Source organism: Carettochelys insculpta, chromosome 3, assembly GCF_033958435.1.
Source record: "Carettochelys insculpta isolate YL-2023 chromosome 3, ASM3395843v1, whole genome shotgun sequence".
Taxonomy (NCBI): Eukaryota; Metazoa; Chordata; order Testudines; family Carettochelyidae; genus Carettochelys; species Carettochelys insculpta.
In genome coordinates, this window is record NC_134139.1 from 76,970,881 (window position 1) to 76,993,911 (window position 23,031).

Sequence of the window (23,031 nt, forward strand, 5' to 3'; positions counted from 1 at the left end):
CCTGGCAGGAAGTTTTTCCTCATGTTCAACCTAAACGTCCCTGGATACAATTTAAGCCCATTGCTTCTTGTCCTGTCGTCAGAGATTAAAGAGAATAACTTTTCTCCCTCCTCCCTGTACACTCTTTTAGGTACTTGAAAGCTACTGTCATGTCCCCTCTCATAAGAACATAAGAAAAGCCATACTGGGTCAGACCAAAGGTCCATCCAGCCCAGTAGCCTGTCTGCCAACAGTGGCCAGTGCCAGGGGCCCCAGAGGGGGTGGACCGAAGACAATGATCAAGTGATTTGTCTCCTGCCATCTATCTCCAGCCTCTGACAATCAGAGGCCAGGGACACCATTCCTACCCTTGGCTAATAGCCTTTTATGGACCTAACCTCCATGAATTTATCTAGCTCTTTCTTAAATTCTGCTATAGTCCTTGCCTTCACAGTCTCCTCTGGCAAGGAGTTCCACTGGTAAACTATGTGCTGAGTGAAGAACTTTCTTATATTAGTTTTGCACCTGCTACCCATTAATTTCATTTGGTGTCCTCTAGTTCTTGTATTATGGGCACAAGTAAATAACTTCTCCTTATTCACCCTCTCCACACCTGTCATAATTTTATATACCTCAGTCATGTCCTCCCTCAGCCTCCTCTTTTTTCAGAAAAGTCCCAATCTTTTTAGCCTCTCCTCATACGGGACCCGTTCCAAGCCCCTAATCATTCTAGTTGCCCTTTTCTGAACCTTTTCCAGTGCCAGGATATCTTTTTTTTTTTTTTTTAGGTGAGGAGACCACATCTGTACACAGTATTCAAGAAGTGGGCGTACCATAGATTTATATAGGGGCAGTAAGATACTCCTTATTTTCTATCCCTTTTTTAATAATACCTAACATCTTATTTGCCTTTTTGACTGCCTCTGCACACTGCATGGATGTTTTCAAGGAACCATCCACAATAACTCCAAGGTCTCTTTCGTGATTAGTTATAGCTAAATTAGCCCCCATCATATTGCAAGTATAGTTGGGATTATTTTTTCCAATGTGCATTACTTTACACTTATCCACATAACATTTCATTTGTCATTTTGTTGCCCAGTCACTGTTTGATGAAATCTTTTTGAAGTTCTTCAGAGTCTGCCTTTGTCTTGACTATCTTAAACAATTTAGTGTCATCTGCAAACTTTACCACCTCACTGCTCACCCCTTCTCCAGATCATTTATGAATAAATTGAACAGGATTTGTCCTAGGACTGACCCATGGGGGACACCACTAGTTACCCCTCTCCATTTGGAAAATTTACGATTTATGCCTACCCTCTGCTTCCTGTCTTTTAACCAGTTCTCAATCCATGAAATGATCTTCCCTCTTTCCCATGACAACTTAATTTACATAAGAGCCTTTGATGAGGTACCTTGTCAAAGGCTTTCTGGAAATCTAAGTATACTATGTCCACTGGATCTCTGCTCTCTGCATGTTTGGTAACCCCTTCAAAGAACTCTAACAGATTAGTAAGACATGATTTCCCTCTGCAGAAACTATGTTGACTTTTGCCCATCAAATTACGTTCTTCTACATGCCTGACAATTTTATTCTTTACTATTGTTTCAACTAATTTGCCCAGAACTGATGTTAGACTTACCTGTCTGTAATTGCCAGGGCCACCTCTAGACCCTTTTTAGATATTGGTGTCACACTAGCTATCTTCCAGTCATTAGGTACGGAAGCTGATCCAAAGGACAGGTTACAAACTAGTGTTAATAGTTCTGCAATTTCCCATTTGAGTTCTTTCAGAACCCTTGGATGAATGCCATCTGGTCCCGGTGATTTGTTAATATTAAGTTTATCTATTTGTTCCAAAACATCGTCTAATGACACTTCAGTCTGGGACAGTTCCTCAGTTTCATTTCCCACAAAAAATGGTGAAGGTTTGGGAATCTCCCCAACATGCTCAGATGTGAAGACTGAAGCAAAGAAATCATTTAGTCTCTCTGCAATGGCTTTATCATCCTTGATTGCTCCTTTTGCATTTGTATCGTCTAGGGGACCCACTGTTTTTTAGCAGACTTCCTGCTTCAAATGTATTTAAAAAACATTTTGTTGTTACTTTTTGAGCTTTTGGCTAGCTGTTCCTCAAAATCTTTCTTGGCTTTCCTTATTACAGTTTTACACTTAATTTGGTAGTGTTTGTTTCTTTCTATTTACCTCACAAGGATTTGCCTTCCACTTTTTGAAAGATGCCTTTTTATTCCTCACTGCTTGTTTTACATGGCTGCTAACCCATAGTGGCTCTTTTTTTGGTTTCTTAGTATGTTTTATAATTTGGGGTATACATTTAAGTTGGGCCTCTATTATAGTGTCTTTGAGATGCTTCCATGTGTCTTGCAGGGTTTTTGTTCTCGTCCCGCTGACATTTAATTTCTGTTTAACTAACCTCCTCGTTTTTGCATAATTCCCCCTTTTGAAATTAAATTCCAGAGTGTTGGACTGCTGAAGTGTTCTTCCCACCACAGGAATATTAAATGTTATTACATTATGATCACTATTCCTAAGCGGTTCTGTAATAGTGATCCTGTGGACCAGATCCTGTGCTCCACTCAGTACTAAATCAAGAATTGCCCCTCCCCTTGTGGGTTCCCGTACCAGCTGCTCCACGAAGCAGTCATTAACGGCATCAAGAAATCTTATTTCTGCATCTCATCCTGATGTGACATGTACCCAGTCAATATGGGGATAATTGAAATCCCCCATTACTATTGAGTTTTATTTTGATAGCCTCTCTAATCTCCCTTAGCATTTCAACATCACTGTCACTGTCCTGATCAAGTGGTCGATAATATATCCTTACTGCTGTGTTCTTAGTGGAGCTTGGAATTACTATCCATAGTGCTTCTAGGGAACATTTTGATTCATTTAAAATTCTTATTTCATTTGATTTGATTTGATCTTTCATACACAGTGCCACTCCGCCACCCACACGACCCATTATACCCTTCTGATATATTTTATATCCTGCTATGATTGTGTCCCATACATTGTCTTCATTCCACCAGGTGTCCATGACGTCTATTGTGTCAATTTCCTCCTTTAATACAAGGTACTCTAGTTCACCCATCTTATTAGTCAGACTTCGAGCATTTGTGTAGAAGCATTTTAAAGATTTGCCTCTGCTTATTTGTCTTCATATCCCAGATGTATTAGATTCTTTTATACATGATTGTTTGTCTGATCTAGCTCAGTGTTTGATATCTCCCCTCGTCGCTTTTTTACTAAAGCTTAGAGTATCTCTATCAAAGGATTCTCTTCTAAGAGGAGTTTCTGTCCAATCCACGTGCTCCTCTGCACCAGTTGGCTTTCCCCCATCTCTTAGTTTAAAAACTGCTCTATGACCTTTTTAATGTTTAATACCAGCAGTCTGGATCCCCTTTGATTTAGGTGGAGCCCATCATCCCTGTATAGGCTCCCCTTCTCCCAAAAGTGTCTCCAGTTCCTAATAAATCTAAACCCCTCCTCCCTACACCATTGTCTCATCCACGCATTGAGACTCTGAAGTTCTGCCTGCCTACCTGGCCCTGCATGTGGAACAGGAAGCGCTTCTGAGAATGCCACCTTAGAGGTCCTGGATTTCAGTCTCTTTCCTAGCAACTTAAATTTGGCCTCCAGGATGTCTCTCCTACCCTTTCCTATGTCGTTGTGTAGTGGGTCAGTATGGCCTCCTGCAGACCCGGAGGCCGGGGAAGCTATGCAGAGGCCCTGGTGGGCGGGGCCGGAGTCAGGAGACCAGAGGCCCACCCCTCAGAGGGCGGGGCCAAGGGCTAGAAGAGCCAAAGGCAGGACTCCGGAACCATTCAGTGCTGGGCCTCCGGGCAGGGAGGACGTGCCTGCACGAGCTCCCCGGGGCCAAAGGGAGAGGGCCTGCGGCCGCCCGGCCAGGCCGGAGGAGCAGGCCCCCAGAGGCTCCACGCAACCCCGGGTCCGTATGCCCCAAGGAGACTACCCGGACTTCCCGGACCTACCAGGACCTTCCCGCCGGTGGAGACCCCCTGCCGTGGAAAAGGCCCCGGGAGCAGGCTGCCCCAGAGCCCCGGCGGATCCGTACAACACTCAGACCCAGGACCGCCGTGCATCTCCTGTGTTGCCACCGCCTGACTACCCTAACGACGTGGTCATGGACGATTGGCCGGAGCCCCCACAGGTGGATGACCCAGAGGAGACCGACCTAGGAGGACCCCTCGACCAGATGGACTGGGACCTGCCGCCAACAGAGGGTGAGGTAGGAAGTGGCCCGGGGAACGTCGCTCATGAACCAATGGCAGTGTGTTGCGGTCTGGATCCCCACTGCCGGGGTTGCATGTGAGCGACCCCCAGGGCCCCGGGCCGGGTCGCAGTGGAGTGGGAGGGCCTGCAACCCCCTACCCCCCTCCCTGACAGGGCCAGCCCCCGCTGAGCCTGTCTGTAGACCCTTGTGTTGCTGCCCTGCCCCAAACTGAGGGCTGGGCTGGTGTTTTCCCTTGTGTTGCTGCCCCGCCCCAAACTGAGGGCTGGGCCGGTGGTTACCCTTGTGTTGCTGCCCCACCCCAAACTGAGGGCTGGGCCGGTGTTTATCCTTGTGTTGCTGCCCCGCCCCAAACTGAGGGCTGGGCCGGTGCTTAACTCTTGTGAACTGCTGCCCTGCCCTGGACTGAGGGCTGGGCCCAGAACTATATAACTCTTGTGAACTGCTGCCCCGCCCTGGACTGAGGGCTGGGCCCAGAACTATATAACTCTTGTGAACTGCTGCCCCGCCCTGGACTGAGGGCTGGGGCCTGTACGGGGGTAGCGGTGAGCCGCTGACTGCCCGAACTGAGTGCGGGCTGGTGCCCTAACCCCCCTCTTTTGTTGCCGCCCGCCCTAGACCAAGGGGCTGGGCGTCACGGGATGTGTTACACGTTGGTACCAACATGTACCACGACCACCGGCTCCTCCCCAGCACTACACGTTAGTCTATCTAGATGCCTCGAGAGATCCGCAACCTTCACACCAGGCAGGCAAGTCACCATACGGTTCTCCCAGTCATCGCAAACACAGCTATCTATGTTTCTAACAATTGAATCACCCACTACTAACACCTGCCTTTTCCTAACAACTGGTGTTCCCTCCCCCGGATACCGTAATGTCCTTTGGAAGGAGGGTCCCAACTATGGGATGGTTTCCCTGAGCTTCCAGTGGCTGCTCTCTCCCCCTGAGCCTTTCATCCTCCTTAAGAGCGCTGGGGCTCTCAGACTGGACGTGGGACAGTATTACAGTGTCCCGTAAAGCCTCGTCCACATACCTCTCTGCCTCCCTGAGCTCCTCCAGTTCAGCCACCCAGGCCTCCAAAACCCAAACACGGTCTCTGAGGGTCAGGAGCTCCTTGCAACAAGCACACGCATATGCCACCCACCCACAGGGCAGGTGGCCTTCTCCTTTCCAAATGAAACAAAACAAATTCTTTTAATCTTCTCTGAGCTTTTCCATATCTTTAATCATTTGAGTTGCCCTTCTCTGGACTCTGTCCAATTTTTCCACAGCTTTCCTAAAATGTGGTTCTCAGAACTAGACAGACTGGTCCAATTGAGGCCTAATCAGTGTAGAGTAGAGTGGAAGAATGACTTCTTGTGTCTTGCGCTCAACACTCCTGTTAATGCATTGCAGAATCATGTTTCCTTTTTTTTGCAACAGTGTCACACTGACTCACACTCAGCTTGTGATCCACTATGACCCCTATTCCCCTTTCTCCAGTACTTCTTCTTACAAGTGAGTCTCTTCCCATTTTGTAAGTGTGAAACTCATTGTTCTTCCCTATGTGGAGTCCTTATTGAACTTCAAACCATTTCTCCAGTTTGTCAGATCATTTTGAATTCTGACTCTATCCTCCAACGCACTTACAACCCTTCCCAGCTTGATATCCACTGCAAACTTGACGAGCATACTCTCTTTGCCATTATCTAAATCACTGATGAAGATATTGAACAGAACTGGCCTCAAAACTGGCCCTGGTGGAGTACCACTTGTTATTCCCTTCCAGAATGACTGTATTACACTGGACTTTGTGAAAAGGAAATAGAATGACATGGGACAGGAGACCTGGTCTCCATTCTTGACCCAGAAATAGACTTCCTGAGTGACTGGGCAGGTCACTTAATTACCTTGGCCTCAGCTGTCCATCAGTAGGAAAGAGATTGGGTACCTCTCCACAACACACACCTCATGGGACAGTTGTAAGAATGAATGCACTCAGTTACTATGGTTCTGAGAGCCATAGAAATAGAGAGCTGAATATTCATGTTCAGACTCAATAGCAAAGCGGCTTACATGCTTTTTAAAGTTTGTCTCCACAAAGAGTACATCCTATTTTGTGTCTTTATGGCTACATCTACACTAGGGGAAAACTTCGAAATGGCCATGCTAATGGCCAAATCGGAGAATACTAAAGAGGTGCTGAAATGAATATTCAGCACCTCATTAGTATTCTCCAATTTGGCCATTAGCATGGACATTTTGAAGTTTTTCCCTAGTATAGACGTAGCCGTAATGTTAGCAGTTTTGGGGGCAGGGGAGGGGGAGTTAAGTAGTGTTCCTGATTTCAAAGTTAAGGAACAGAGAAAAATCTTTACACGGTAGTCTTTCCTCTACTACAAGTTCACTTTAACCTAACTACAGTGTCTGGACAGCTCATGTGTAAAGTCTGTTGGTCACAATATTTCTTGGGGTTTGACTTAAGGCAAAATGTGCATGCAGCCTTTTAAGAGGAGACAGCTCTTTAAATGAAAAGTGGCATTTTGGTGTCATTTGAGATTTTTAAAAGTTATCCCTATTCTGGGCTTGGTCCTTCTCCCATGAAAGTTGCTGGGAGCTTTGCTATTGTTTTCATTGGAAGCAGGACTGGCCCGAATAAACCAACAAACTCAATTCAAAAGCAGCAATGCCAGAGATGAAATTGCTGTTATAACGCAAGAGGCGGGCGCAGGGAGGAGGAGTGTGTTTTGTAGCTGTCTGTCTGAATACAATAGAATCTCACTAAGCCATACATCGAAGATCCACTATCCTGCACTGGGGGGTTCATTAAAGCCCCATTTCCCGCACGGGAACACCAGGAAGAATGTGCTGGGGAGCTCCTGGAGGCATAGAGCGAAGAACCCATTGCATCGTTCCTTAAGGGTATGCAACATGCTCTTCCCCACTTCCTTTCCATCTCTGCTGGGTAAGCTGGAGCCACATCACACTGCCGTGTACCCCCCTTTCAGAATGGCTTTTGCCTCACAAGCACCAGCAGGGATTTCAAAGGTGCCTGCTTCCTGCCAGGGTTGTCCCAGTAGGAAAGGCTCCTTATAATTTTCCCTGCTTTTGCAGCCAGGATCTGATCCTGAGAAGTGCTGAGCACTTGGCCTTGATCTGGCAAAGCATTTAGGCATATTAGTGTCAATGAAACAAATCACATGCCTGTTTTTAAGCAGGTGCTTGAGTGCTGTGCTGGATCAGGGCTGGAGTGCTCAGCTCATTGCAGGATTGAGCCCACATTCTATTATTTGATTTCTTTACTGCTCAACACTGATGTAGTAACAGAAACTATACTGCTTATAAGTCTTCCTATACTACAGCACAGAGTTCCCTGTAAGCTGTGTACTTCAGTGGCCACCCAGGAGAGGTTTGTATCAGAGGGGTAGCCGTGTTAGTCTGCAGCCTCAAAAACAGCAAGAAGTCCCATGGCACCTTATGGACTAACAGATGCTTTGGAGCATTAAGCTTTCGTGGGCAAAGACCCACTTCGTCAGATGCATCCAGGAGAGATTTAAATGCCATCCAGCTGATTAGCAGAGTGCCCAGAGCTTCCCACAGCTGGCAGCATGTGTTTCTATTGATGGTGTACAGCTGCATATGCCTTGGTACACATAACAAAATGTATTCCCTATAATTTTTTCCATCAGTGAATGGAACATTGCTACAGCACTTTATGAAGTATGAGAAATAATTAAAATTAGCCTGCAGCTGTGAACATAACTAACTATAGAAAATGAATTTTACTCTTCTTTTTTTAAAATTGCCATTTTTCCTTTGCCAATTAGCGTAATTCAGTCATTCGCAAGGGGTCTCCAAATCATCATGTTTCATTTCACAGTAACTCAAAACATGTGTCTCTTAACAATTTGGACAGTGAGAGTCTCGAAACCTGGGTCAATAAACAATCAGGCTGTGGGCAAAGAGGGAGCAGGAGTTTGTGTGTGGAGAAAAGGTGAAAGGAACTGTGCAGAAACAAAAGCTAATTTACAGTTTTACAGCACATATGGTGGTGTGACATTGTTCTGACAAATGAAACAGAATATTGCACTATACTGAGGTCGAAATGTCTGAGGAGCCTAAATCTTAATTTAAAATTTGTATTGGAAATAATGTAAATCAGAAGAAGAAATATTTTTTCCCCCAGCACCATCATTCTGGTTTAAAAAAAAAGCAAGGTGAGGTCTAGGGAAATACTAACCTTTCAAAAGGAACAGAAATTAGGAGACATCTCTGAAGTTGGCAACCCTATTATTGCAATTGTGGAAAATTCTCTGGTGGCAGTCAGTGCTACACAGTTCTGTAGTCTGTTGACCTCTGAAGCAAAAGATGACTTCTTTACTTTCAGCTGCTCAACAATATGGAAAAAATATCATAAACGTTCTCAAGTCTATTGTCTATTATAATGGATGCATTTCTCCCTTTCCTTTCTTCTGCATGGCTGTGTCTACACTAGCCCCAAACTTTGAAATGGCCATGCAAATGGCCATTTTGAAGTTTACTAATGAAGCTCTGAAATACATATTCAGCGCTTCATTAGCATGTGGGCGGCCGCGGCACTTCAAAATTGGCGCGGCTCATCCAGACGGGGATCCTTTTCGAAAGGACCCCGCCTACTTCGAAGTCCCCTTATTCCTATGAGCAGATGGGAATAAGGGGACTTCGAAGTAGGCGGGGTCCTTTTGAAAAGGAGCCACGCGGCAGCGAGCCGCATCAATTTCGAAGTGCCACGGCCGCCAGTGTGCTAATGAAGCGCTGAATATGTATTTCAGCGCTTCATTAGTAAACTTCGAAATGGCCGTTTGCATGGCAATTGTGAAGTTTGGGGCTAGTGTAGACACGGCCCATATGAGGTATAAAGCATTGAAAAGAAACTATACAGAAACAAATTAGAAAAACAGTGAGAATAGAAATAGTTTTAGGACAGGAAAAAAAGAATGAAATCAATATTGTGTTTGAAAGATTCTGGAACCGGTTTACATTAGCATCCTCTCCCTTTCTGGGTAATGGATTTCTGATATAAGGGTCTGATCCAAAGTAAATGGAAACATTCCCACTGTCTTCAGCAGGCTTTGGACCATGTCATAGAGTCCGTTCAGGGGCCTGTTCCAGATCTTATGTTAACATTTTTTTTCTACGACAGGTCAATAAAATGGAATGAAAATATTAAGAGACAAAGGAAAGGAAAAGAAACTGCTGGTTGAAGTGTTCCACTGAGGTTAAACAAACAAATACCATGATTGTTTTCTATAGGTTTAAAAAGCATCCACAGGTAAAACCATCACTGAAAAGGGTGGGCCCAGTTCAACCCATTTGTGCCAGTGGAAGTCAGGCTGTGCCCTGCAGCTATGGGACCATGTGCTACTGAAAACCTGAAATGTTTCTGCATTGCAGGCCTGTCAGTGTGGGTTTTCCACAAAATCGTATCTTTTATCAGTTACCTTATTGATCCACAGACTTGGGACACCTGAAGCTGGCTCAGCGCATAAAACCATCTTCTGAAATATAACTTCCTGTGGCTGCTGCCTAGACTGTAAAATTTTTTGACAACCCGAGCACCCCTCTGGTAGCAGAAGCCGTACAGGTCATAGAGATGCAGCAATGCAAAGTGTTCATAACCCCTGCTCTCCTGAGGGCATATCAGTGGGGGCATAGGTTGGGAGAGAAGGGATAAAACTGGGCACTCTAGAGCGGTGAAGATTTAGTGTCTTTCCCAGACAGCCTTTCTCATCTGAGTTCCTAAATTTCTAATCTCTGTAAGGCCTGAAAACTACTGTTCCACTCTGGGATGCATGAAGTCCAGTGAGAGAGCATTCCCCATCACCCATGAGGTCAGTCACACCCAATATCTTGCTCCAGTACGTATTTTGGAATATTCGCTTATGCTAACCTCTTTCCCATATTTGTTTGCCTCTGGTCTTAAATTAAAATTGTAAACACTTTAGGACAGAGCCTGTCTTTTACTATCTTATGCAGCAGCACAAGTGTTACAATAGTACTCAGAGGCCTCAATCATGGTCCCATTGTGTTGGGCTGGGTACCATACAGATATTCAAGCAAAAGACATAATCTCTGCTGTGAAGAGTTTAAAATCTTGTGTCAAGACACAACGGGGGCGCAAGACAAACAAAAGTGGTGGGAAGGAGCAGATGGTGAGGTAATAGAGAAATTCATTAGTGATGTGATGATCCTGAGCTCCTTACTCACGTTCTACTTGAGAAAAACTTCCAATCCTCTCAAGAGGCTTGAGTCTCATCTACACAAAACGTTACCAGAATGTGAGAAAGAGCCTTCAGCTAAGAAAGAGTCATGTCCAGGGACTTCTGAGTTTGGCCCCAATCATGTACATTCAACCCTTTAAACAGACAAGAGGGTCTGACAGGGTGTTTGCATCTGGTAATTTCTGAAACGTGGAACAAATTCACTAATTTGTAATGGAGGATCACACACTAGGTATAGGCAGTGTTATAATACCAGTTAGGGGAGTGGGGCTGACATCCATTGCAGGCACTGTGGCAAGATGAGGGTGAGCCTGGGGTCCACACGCTTGGAAGAGGTGCAACCCAGGGCAGTTAGTCATTAGCATGGCCCACCCCACCAGCCCAGCCCTCAGAGCTGCAGGGAGTGTCGCTTTGGTGGCAATTCAACTTGGCCCATGGTTCCAGCCAGAAGCTCTAGGCCCCTTTGAATGGCCAGGCCCCAGGGCAAATACCCCTTTTGCCCCCACCATTGATGGGCCCAAGTCAGAGCACTGAGTGAACAGCCTCAGCCAAAAAATAAATCACACAAAATATGTTAAACATCTCATGTGACAGATGAGTCAGAAACCCTTTGTTTTCAGCACCAGTCACATGAGTTTAGCATGGTGTGCTAAAGGGAAAACAGGGTCATGGATTAAACAGTGAGATAGAAGAGAGATCTTGTTGTGAAATGACATCCACAACTGGCAGGCAAGAGGCGACAATTACAAATACCAGGCAATGTAACACATGGAAAAAGGGGTGTCTAGACTTTGGAAACATGTAGGAATTCAACTTCTAGGTTACCTTCCTCCCTAAAGATTTTCAGCACAGACAAGCAGGTGCTTCCTCCACAGAGCTCTAGTGGATACATCTGAGTACATGTTGTCTCTGGCATCTATATGAAATATAAATATTTGGGCTGTAGTACTTGTGTGGTGTTTAGACACATGTACACCTTCATGAATTCCAGAAGGAACAGATGTTTTCTGCTTGTCAAGCCCAAAAGCCAATGCAGTAGAAAGGCTGGCAAGTGTAGAAAATGGACAGAAATGGGTTTGTACTGGGATGATATCTCAGACAACGCGAGCAATGTACATTGTTTGGGTAGAGGCACAGATTTAAGATCATTCACAATTACATTTAAATCTACCAGACTGAACCCTAACAGAATGAAATTCTTTCCCTGTATAGATGATCCCTACAAAGCCTTATTTCCTCACTTTATCCCAAAAATAAACATTTGAGAGGGGCTTTCTTGGTGCTTTGAGCGTCATATGGCCACCACCTACACAAGGGTGAATTCCAAGTACAACACATTTGTCTCAGCAGATTTAGGCTGAATATGACCTATATGAGATTTTTGAACATCCTCCAAATGCTCAAAGGTCCTTCACAACCTGTTCCCACCCTATCGATCATCTCTCATTCACTATCAAGGTCTTGACTTCCACCTCTGACCTGTCCATGATGTCAGCCTCCAGAGCTCACCTGTTAAATTCTCAAACATGCCAGCTCATGGTTTCTCCCATGCTGCCCCAAACAGTTGGGTGGAGCGCTCTGTGAACATCTTCCTTCTAAACTGCCTTAAAATTCTCGTTTGCTGCCATCCCTACAAAAAGCTTGACAGTGGTCAGACAGTAGTTGTGCTGAAACCACTGCCTGTTAAGTGACCACAGTTCTTTCATTATTCCCTTGTACTCTCCCACCTGTTTGTATCCACCCATTCTCTTTTGTCATCTAGATTTTGTCAACTTAGATTATAAAGTCTTTGGGGCAGAGAACATCTTTTTTGATTCTGTTTGTGCAACAGCCCATTGGGGTCATGGTTCATTATAGGGGTGTCTAAGCATTATAGCAATAGTAATAACAGCTACACACTTGACTCTTATATAGCATCTTTCAACCTATAATTGCAAGGCGTTAAAAACCCCTGGATGTAATTCACTCTGCAGATTCACTGGGGTGCCACTTATACACGGATGCGGTGGCTCTCATGAGGGATTCTCCCAGTGGAAAGGAGAGGATAGTACCGCCTCATGTAATTTTATTCTAGCAGTGGTGGGGATGGCTGTGAAAGCAGCTCTAAAATCTAGCTGGAATTCAGTAAAGGCCCTGCCCGAATATGTTGTCTGGGAGATGTGCTGTGTCAGTCTGTCTCCTGGATGTCATGGCTTTATCCTCTCCACAGCTGACCTCATCCATTTTCTGGACAGTGCTCGGTGACCTCTGGAAGGCAGGTGTCCTCCGGGTAGGTAGCAGCTGGCAGGTCTGGCCAGTCGGGCATCTCCACGTCATTTGGGTAGTGTGCAAGGGGCAGGAACTTGGGGCTCCAGCAGGTCTGAGGCTTCAACACTGTGGGCAACAGGCAAGACTCCAGGCTCGTGCCCATCTGGGACCCCAGGGTAGCTAGCAACAGGCAGGCTCCCTGGCTCTGGTGCATCCTCAGGGCATGGACCTCACTGCAGGCTGGAAGGCCCCAGTAGGTCAGGAAAGTCTGGGTACCTGGCTAGTGGCAGGCTGGGCTGCGGCCCTCTGGGTTGGTCAGGGTGGCTGTCTGGTGGCTCTTGCTTGCCTGGTGGCCTGGCCTGGGTCCTCTAGTTCTCAGGAGCCTGGTCAGAGGCCTCTGCTCTGCTCAGAGGCCAGCCTTTTAATGAGCCTTGGGCCCTGCCCCTGGTACTTCTGGCCCCAGGTGTTGCACTATGGGGGAGTGGGGCTCAGGTGTTCTGAGCCTGCCCACCAAGGTCTCTGAGAGGCTTCCTTGGTCTCTGAGCCAGGGGGAGGCCACTGCACCTCGCTACAGCGCACCACTGAGGGCTGGCTGCCCCTGGCTCCACCTCTTCTGCCTGAGGCCCTGCCCCTTCTAGCAGTGTAGAATAAGGCTCACCTTATGTCTTACCCAGGGGCCTGGTGAGGCTGTTGGCTGCACTGTGGGATCGCTGAGGAGTTGTTTCTCTGTATATCTGTGACTCATAGAGTCATCCACACTGGTGCAAAATGAATGCAAAATGGACTTACAATACCAGCAGCAGAGTAAGTGTGAGGGGAATTCTGAGTGTACATCCACATTACAGTTAGAGCAGCTGTGCCCTTCAGGCATTCACTCTGGCAAGAACAGGTGTTTCTTGCTGTTGCCCTCCTGCATGGTTTATGTTGGGAGAGGAGGTTTTGTGTCCAACTGGGGGGGGTCTCATAGGAAACCTGCTTGTATAGGTTCCAGAGGAGAAGTGGTTAATCCGAGCATATCCCTGCTGAGCCAGTCACCTCTCCTTCCTTGCCATCACAGCGCGTGCTTCAAGCTCTGCTAGCAACCAGAGGATCCTCCAGCAGAGGGGAGATTGCAGCTGTTTTGCAGTTGCCCAGTTTCTCCCCTGAACAGCTTGACACTGCAGGAACTCAACACCTTAGTTGTGGTCATCATACACTGGGGTGAATCCACCATATGGTCTGAAATGCTTATCAGTGAAGAAACTGAAATTTTCTTGTGTGACACTTTGTCGCAAGGACCATGGCTGGTGACTGGGGTATGGAATTAAACAAAACTGCTTTCTTCACCACGTGGGTTGAAGCTGGAACAGCTGTGATTCTCATCTCAGCATTTCACAGAACGACTGGAGAACATCAGCCTGGTTAGAGTGAGGATGCAAATCGTATGTTGTCTGAGCTTATCTGGGTAGTCCTCTCCAGTGGTTTCTTGCTGGTAAACCACAGAAAAGGGAAGCAGTATTAAGTAAACTAGGGGAAATGAGATGAAACTCTGTATGTCCCTTCAGTTAATAAGTGGTTCATTTGAAGGATATCACTAATAAAAACAAATAGTATTTTCCTACATCTGCTCTTTCCAAGTCAGTTTCAGGGGATGTAGAGCAAAGTTTGTCGGACTTCATAAGCTATGGTCTAGGAAAGCTACTGGGATGTAATATTAGCACTGCGGTCAATTGTTTTTGTATTTTAATAGCAATGTGTGAAATAGACATTTTGTGGATTGTGGGAAGTTGATTTCTGCCACATGGCTCAAAGAAAAGGTCTTTATACTGTTGAAATGTGTGCAAGTGAGTGAGGAAAATCCACCCCTCCTACCACCCATGATCACCTCTCTTAAGTGTTGTCATTGAAGATATAAACTGTCCATGATGCTCCTGCAGGATCATAGGATCTAGTGTTCTATATACAGAATGGTGGATTCTGTGGCTCCTTTTCATCATACTGCAGAGGAGCTCGAGGCTATGGCCACACAGCAAAGTTATTTCAAGATAACAAACGTTATTCTGAAATAAATTTGCTAGAGTCTACACTGGGCACACGCTAGTTTGAAATAAATTTGAGATAGTGGGTGTGTTATTGTGAATTTTGTAAACCTCATTATAGGCGGAATAAGTCAAAATGGCAACCGATGGTGCTATTTTGAAATAGGCACTATGTGTCTAGACACATATTTCAAAATGCATTCTTGTTTGTTGCTGTGTTATTTCAAAATAAGCTACTTTTGGAATAGCTATTCTGGACTGGATTATTTCTAGAATAACTCTGTTGTGCACACAAAGTGCAGAGAGGGTGTGGAAGCCATGCTACATACCCACTAGCTACGTCTACATTACAGCATGATTTCGAAAGGCACCCTTTCGAACATGGTGGTTCAAAAGATCGCCTTTTGAAATGGAGCGTCCACACGTGAGCAGAGGCTGGTTCTTCCGATCTGCCCTTGCAAAAGGGCGAGGTACTCTTTTGAAAAAGAGTGTCTACACTGTCCCAAGTTCTCTTTGAAACGAAGGGCCAGGAAACACCACATACAGGGTCACATGGTGGACAAGCCCTTCCGGGCCTGCAGCCAGTTGCCCCTTTAAAGGGACACTCCCCAACAGCCTCACCCTGCACAGCAGGAGGCCTGCAGAGCTGCCACAAACCTGGCATGGCCATAGAACCCCTGAACTTACGAAGACTCTGTGCTCCCCCACTTCCCCGGGTTCTCCGCCAACTCTGGAGCTGCCCCAGTAGCTCCGAGTGGTGGGAGCACCTGGTGATGGGGGAATGGGACAACAGCAGGTAGCTCCAGAATTTTAGAACACAGAGGCTGACTTTCCTGGAGCTCTGTGAGGGGCAAGCCCCTGTGTTGCGGCATCAGGACACGAGGACGCAGCCTGCTCTCCCTGTTGAAAAGAGGGTCACAATAGCAGTCTGGAAAGTGGCTATCCAGATAGTTACCCCTCTGTTGGACACCAGTTTGGCATGGGCAAGGCCACTGTTGAGGCTGTTGTAATGGAAGTAAGGCAAGCTCAGGACATACAACCACCGGGGGAGAGGGATCCCAGGAAAAGGAACCCATCGGGGATCAGGGACCAGGAAGGTTGTGGGGAATCAGGGGTTGGGAGGAGCCTGGGGAGCGGGGGGCCTGGCACTTCCTGCATACCCTCATGGATGCATATGTCCTCTTTCTCTTGCAGGTCGTTCGGGCTATGAATGCTGTGCTTCTGCAGAAGGTGATCTGTGTGGGGGACCTGAATGTGGTCATTGCCGGCTTCACAGCTCTCAGGTTCTCAAACTGCTTTGGCGCCCTGGATGGGACCCATATACCAATCCATGCTCCAGAACACAGTAGGGGCCAGTATATAAACAGAAAGAGGTACCACTCTGTGGTGCTTCAGGCCCTGGTGGACAGCAGGGGCTGATCCCAGGACATTTATGTGGGCTGGCCTGGCCTCACCCATCATGCACCAGAGATCAGAAACTCTGGGCTGTGCCACCACATGGAGGAAGGGACTTACATCCCCCAGAAGGAGGTCCCTCTCGGGGAGATCATGGTGCTCCTGTGCATGGTGGTGATGCCACCTATCCCCTCTAGGCCTGGCTCATTCAGCCCTGTACAGGCCACCCCAACCCCAGCCAGGAGCTCTTCAACTCCTGGCTACACCATGCCCAAAATGAGGTTGAGTGCACATTCGGGTATTTGAAAGGCCAGCGGTGCTGTCTCCTGGCGTGCCTGCAGGTGGGCCTCCAGAACGTGCACCCAGCTGTGGGTGCCTGCTGCACTCTCCACAATATTGTAGAGAGGAAGGGGAGGCCTTTATCCAGGGGTGGGTGGCAGAGTCCAGGGCAGCCTATGTACAGCTGGCTGCTGCCCTTAGCTGCCAGGTCCACTGGGATGGGGTCCATGTCTGGGAGACCCTCCATGAGCACTTTGCTCAGAGGCACCACTAATCACTGCCCCAGCTACCCCCAAATGTGGACAAAATAAAGTACAGTATATTATGTTTAACCAAACTGTTCAGTTATTAACATAGAACCACAGAACTATATACACATGGGGAAGGGGGCAAACAATTTACATTGGGGCAGGGGACATGGGTGCACCTCATGGAGGGGCTTTATTGCAGGGTAAGGGTGGAGGCCCTGGAGCCACGACGTCCCCAGGATCTCCAGTCACCCCTGGCTCAGGGTCCCCAGCAGATCTGGGTTGGGGCCGCAGGATGGGGAGGTGGGGACTGGGTGGCTACCTTGGCAGGGGGCTCATCATCTGGGCCAGCAGGGGGTTCAGCTGAGATGCAGTGGGAGGGCAGCTAGAGGGGGCAGCCAGGCCAGGAGCTCCCAGCAGGTGCCCACAGCATCCCTGAGGGCTCCTTCAGCTCCGCCGAGGCCACCCACCGCCAGGCTGCCTTGGCCTCCTCCAGGCAAAGGTGCTGCTCGTCAGCCTTCACCTGGTGCCGGATGGAGAAGGTGAGGAGCATGTCATCTGCCCTCTGCCTCCGGCCCCTCCTGGAGCAGGGACGCCCTGGTGCTGGTGTTGGGGCTGCCTGTTCTCTGTCCCTTGCCTCGGGGGGGCTGTCCAGCATGACTGAGCATGCGAGACTCTCCTGGCCCTCTGACAGTGCAGCTGTGGGAATGGAAAAGAAGGGAGGGACGAGCTGTGCGTCCTGAACCTCTGCCCCGTGGGCCACACCAGCCCCGTTCCCTCCTGACAAGTAGGTGCCTGTCTTCATCCAACAGCAGGGCAGCCCTGGGGGATCACAGAGTCACATGTGGCCCCTGGCCCCTTGCGGGCAACCCTCTTGTGAGGTCTGGCTCCGCCCCGCCCCCCAGAGCAGGCTGTGGCACTATCCATGGGAGCAGGTGCTGAGTGCTGCTGGCGGCTGTTATGACATCCTGAGGACAACACCCAGCTGGGCTGTGGCCAGCCAGGGTACGCTGGGGGCGTGGGGGCCCTCTGTCCGGTATGGAGCCCCCACCCAGTGATCCGGGGTGTGCGTGCCATCGGGTACTTACCAGCGCGTCCACCGCCAAGGTCAGGGGATGCCCAGCTGGCAGAAGCACGGCTGGAGGAGTGGGAGGAGAGGTCGATGAGCAGCTTACCCCTGTCATTCGACCACTCTGGTGCTGGCGCTGGCTCTGGTTCTGGTGTGGTGTGGCTGGCCACAGGTCCTGGCTACTCATCGGCCCTGGGGTGGGGCTCCACAGCGGTGGTGTCCAGGACAGTGGGCAGGGAGGCACTGTTCCTGCGTCCTAGGAGGCTCTGCAGCAAGAGGGACCTGCCCCTGACCCCCAGCTGAGTCCCTTGCCTGAGCATAGCCCTGCCCCAGCTCCTTCACTTTCCTCCTGACCTGGTCGGGAGTGCGGACAGGGTGATCCTTGGAGGACAGCTCGTCTGCCAGCCAAGCGAAAGTTGCCATGTTCTGGTGCTTGGTCCCCATCTCTTTTAGGACCTCTTCCTCCTGCCAGAGGCCACGGTGGACCCTCTCTTTTGAAAGAGTGGGTTGCAGTGCATCTACACACATTGTCTTTCAAAAGGGCCTTTCAAGTGGGCGGGAGGGGGGATTTCCCTATTTCCAGTTAGGAAGACCAAATTCAAAAGCTCAGGCTCATTCCTTCGATTTTCTTTTGAAAGCGCAGTATGTATAGAGGGCCTGACCTTTTGAAAGTACTTGCTCGTTCAGATGCAGCTACTCTGCCCACAGCTTTTCCTTTCTCCTACACAACTATATGGAAGGGGCTGGCTTTTGTTGAGGGATTTGTGTGAGACCTCTCTACCTCTGCGAATTTCATCCTCACTGAGGACTTAAGAAAATACTGAACAAAAACATTAAAAAATTACAAATGGTATTACGGTTCTGAAATGCTGTCTGATCTTGTACTTATTTACTTACTTCTGCTTCACCCTTTTACTTACCTCTGATTCACCTGGATTCTGAGGACCCTAGGATCCAAGAAACAAACAAATTCTTCCTGCATGTGGCCTATTCACTCCCCCAAGTTAGCCAAACATGCCTCGCTGCCTGACCTCCAGCCAATCCTCCTCCTGATGGCATACCAACTTCTAGGTGCATGAACTGAGAAATCAATTTATGAAGTCTACAGCATTGCAGCTGACCTGAAATTAAATTCAAATACGGTGATTTGAAGAAAAGACATGGTGGCAATACCTCTGATTTGCTGTAGCTTTTAAATCTCAAATCTGTAGAAGTGACGCACTTCATGAGAAAATGGTAGAAAAACTGGTACAATCTGGATGTATTTGAATGTCAAAGGAAACACGTCATCCTCCCATCTCTTTCCTGTTTTTAATTTCTGTTTTAGTTTTGCTCCTACAGGAGATTCATCCCTTTCATAGTCTCACTGCATTCCCGATATCTGTATCAATCCTGTTTAATGCAAACGCTCTTGTTTACCTCTTCCTACCTGTATTCTGTCTCTTTTTCTTTGCTTTACTCCTGTCATCTCCCTGAGAGTGCAAGATGGTGACCTTGTAAGCAAATGGATTGACAATGGAAGAGAAATATATTTCCTAGTAAATCATGAGCATAACATGACTGCAGTGTGTTATAGGATCACACATGTCTGACGTATGAGAGCAGCAGCTTATTGGGGCTTGTCAAATTATAGGTTATAATTTTAGGAATTCAATCTAAACACATTCGGTCTATTGGATACAATCCCTCATACCTGCTAATGCACCACACTCACTTCATTCACTCAGGTGACAAATTGCCTTCTAACCAGATGCACTGCTTTACGAGGGCTGTTCTTTAAAAGTGAAATTCACCCCACTGCAGAACATCAACACCAGCTCTAATGTACCACACAGGACCAATTTAAGCCTTCTTAAGTAAGTTTTAAGCAGGGTAGGGGCCTTGCACTGGCTTTCTGCAGAAGGGTGATTTTCACCCTGAGTGTAGGAAGAAGTGAATGGTATCACTGTAGTATCCTTTCAGGGATTTACTAGCATGATCTCAAAGGTGCGCTGAAAGGTACTGTTCAACTAGCCCTTTCAGTAAGCTTTCCTTGCATTTTGTTTCTTTGTTAAGGTAGGTGAAAGAATACACCTGTTGTAAAAAGTTGATCTGCATCCAAAACATGTTGTTATATAAATTTTAAATAATCAACATACAAGTCCCAAAGTGTTGTTTTACATGGTCAAGATGCAATAACGCTATTCTGCTGTGTCCACTGAATCAATATATCAGATCCTAAGTATTTCAGGGGGGATAGCTCCCTGGCTTGAGCATGGGCTTGTTAAACTCAGGGTTGTGAGCTCAATCCTTGAGAAGGCCATTTAGGAATTGGGGCAAATAGAAGCCAGGGATGGTGCTTGGCCCTGCCAAGAGGGCAAGGGACTGAACTAGATGACCTCCCAAGATCCCTTCCAGTTGTAGGAGATGCATATCCCCATTACATTCATTTCACTGTGCTTTTAAAACCAAGTTTGTTAGAGAAAATTTTACAACGTGAAAAGCAGCAGAAAAGCCACAACTGAAACTAGTGATTTGATTGAAAGCAATTAGAAATATCTTTATCCTGTAGAGAGCTTGTTCCAAGCTAGTATTGGGTCCTTGGAGGCTGCAGCTATATAATTGATAGGGGACACCTAGTGGTGGTTAGCAGTAAAAACTCATTCCTGTCAGACTTGTAATTGTTAAAAGAAACACAATAAAAGCTTATGGTAACTGTCAAAGTCCCCTTCTCCACAGCCCCCACCGGAACATGGAGCTGCTCCAGTAACGTTAAGAATCCAAATAGGAGATGTTTACTCTCTTGTTCCCAGACCAGTCATTCTTCGTCAAATACTGCTGTGGGTTACAGGATTCTCTGGAAGCAACTGAGAATAGAATTTGACCAAGAGTTTGTGCATCACTTGATATAAAGTGCACTTTTTAACGCGGGGATGGTGATCACAAGGTGTATGGGGAAGCTTTCAATCCTCACCTAGCAGCTAAGAGCAGGCATAACCTGATACGTGGGGGTGGGTAGGGAGGGAGAATGATTAGCAGGGAAGTTGGGGTTCTCCTGGTGGAAGGAGACTGTGAAGGACAGGGGTTAGATAAGTATCAGAGAGGTAGCCCTGTTAGTCTGTATCTTCCAGAACAAGAAGTCCTGTGGCACATTATAGACTAACAGATATTTTGGAGCATAAGCTTCTGTGGGCAAAGACCCACTTCACATCTGACAAAGCAGGTCTTTACCCACGAAAGCTTAGCTCCAAAATATCTGTTAGTCTATAAAGTGCCAGCCACAGGACTTCTTGTTGTTCTAGGGCTTAGATAACTTCTCTTCAGATGCAGAGAAGTAGAGAGAGAAGAAGAGCCAGACTGTGAACAATCCCCGCCCCCCGCCCGCCGAAATAGCTGTAGCAAGAAGTTTGAATTCCTAGAGGAACCTGGTTTCCCAAGAAAGATTTAGAAGACAAACCAGCCGGAGCACTGCAATAAAAAGACTGGGCACTGAGGTAATAATAATTAATATTAGAATAAAAAATAATGGCAAAGGCCAGATTTTATAATACATGCTTTATTAGACACTTAAACCTTCCTGTGTTCTTTGGGTTGAGACACTTTCTCTGGAAGTGAGTTTTCCTGAACTAGCCTGGTTTTTAGAGAAATTAACTTTCCACCAAGAATATTCATCAAATGCTCCTAATGGAGAAATACTTTATTTTACAGTCTGTTTTTTTCTTGGCACCAAAACTATGCCTGTCCTCTTGTCTTAATACACAATCACCTATCATCCTTTCACTTAAAAATAACATATAAAACCAATCCAAATATTAAATAACAGATATTCTGGAGTAAATCATGACATATAATGGTTTCATCTCTAAGTAAACATGGAGTCTCTGAATTCTAAGAATTAGATATCAGTGTATGTTTCTAATTCAAATTAAATATGAAAGGAACAGTTAAAGTGAGCACTCTAAAATTTGGTCTAGAATGTTTTGTATCCTGGGCATCCATATATCATCTCCTCTTCACTGAGTCTATCTGATCTATGGGAAGAATAGACTGTAAGTGAAATTTACAAGACAGCACAATTCTTGTAAATGTTAATATTTGCCCTAGTCACAAGAGCTGAACAAACTGGTACAATCAGGAAGTTACATAACAATTGAAAAAAATACTATGGGTTTATTTATATCAATTTACATAGAAGTGGGCTTTCGTTTGAAAGTGTGTTGCAGTCCTCTTTATAACTTGGGAGTAAAAGGGAAACACCATTACAACTGCCAGGCTGATAGCAGGAAAATGAACATATTTATTCTGCAACATTGCCTTGGTGAGGTGGACCCGTCTGAACTTGCCCTAGTACAAATGGAAACTGACGATTTTTTTCAAAGCTTAAATCAGATTTTGTTTGCATCACTTACTACAATGCCCTGAAGTTGATGAAGGCAGAAGAAAATAGATGCATAGTTGTGGGTTATTTGTTGAGTAAAGACCGTGTTCACTCTCTAAGACCCACATCTTTAGATGACTGGGACGTTCGTTATCTATGTAGGATTTCCTGATTCAGACTATGACGGAATGGGACTTAAGGAAAGATTTGAAGGAGGGTAGACGGGGGCTTAGCGCACAGGGTGTGGAAGTTTGCAGTGTGCTTAAGGAACTGAAGTGGAAGCGGGAGGCCATGGAACGGGCACTGAAGTAAAGCGAACAAATCGCAGCCAGAAATGAGATCCAAGATGCGTGGGCCGGGGCGGAGTTGTCCAGGGTCTTGAAAGGGAAGCCAGCGACTCCAGGCTGTTGACCTTGCTGCAAAAGGCGCAGCCTGGCTTCCAGCTCAGTCAGTGCGAGAACAGGACCCGATCCTGCCTCGTCAGAGCCAGATAAGGAGTTCTCCGAAGTTTCCTTTAGGAGCAGGAGTTGCAGTCTGCGCCCACCACACAGGGGTCCAGGCGCCGTCCCCGGAGCCTCCACCCGGCGCGGCGCCACCTGCTCCTGCAGCCGTTGCTCGCCGAGCAGCGAGAGCCCCCCGCGCCCCACGACGTTCCAACAGAGCGCGCAAACTGCACACGGACCCTCCCGCGGCGGGAGCTACCCTCCAAACGCCAGGGGCGGGGCACTGCTCCCTGACTGACAGAGCGAGCCCCCAATCGAGTCTTAAGTTTCCCCCAAGAGGTGGCCTGCAGGCGGTAGAGCCAATGGGAGCAGGGGGAGGCGTGGCGTGTGCGCGGGAGGGAGGGAGCTTCGCCCCGCCCCACCCTCCCCCTCCCTTCCCCGTCCGGCGGCAGCTGAGAGACTGACCCGAGACTCA

General features: G+C 47.2%; 1 long non-coding RNA gene across 1 annotated transcript in view; it reads left to right on the plus strand.

Moving 5' to 3' along the window:
- Positions 1-16,691, plus strand: part of LOC142010342 (uncharacterized) — a 206,402-nt gene extending 189,711 nt beyond the window's left edge. Inside the window, exon 4 of the long non-coding RNA XR_012644772.1 lies at positions 15,960-16,691. This is a non-coding gene — a long non-coding RNA (uncharacterized LOC142010342). The remainder of the gene's footprint in view (positions 1-15,959) is intronic.
- Positions 16,692-23,031: the final 6,340 nt, after the last annotated feature.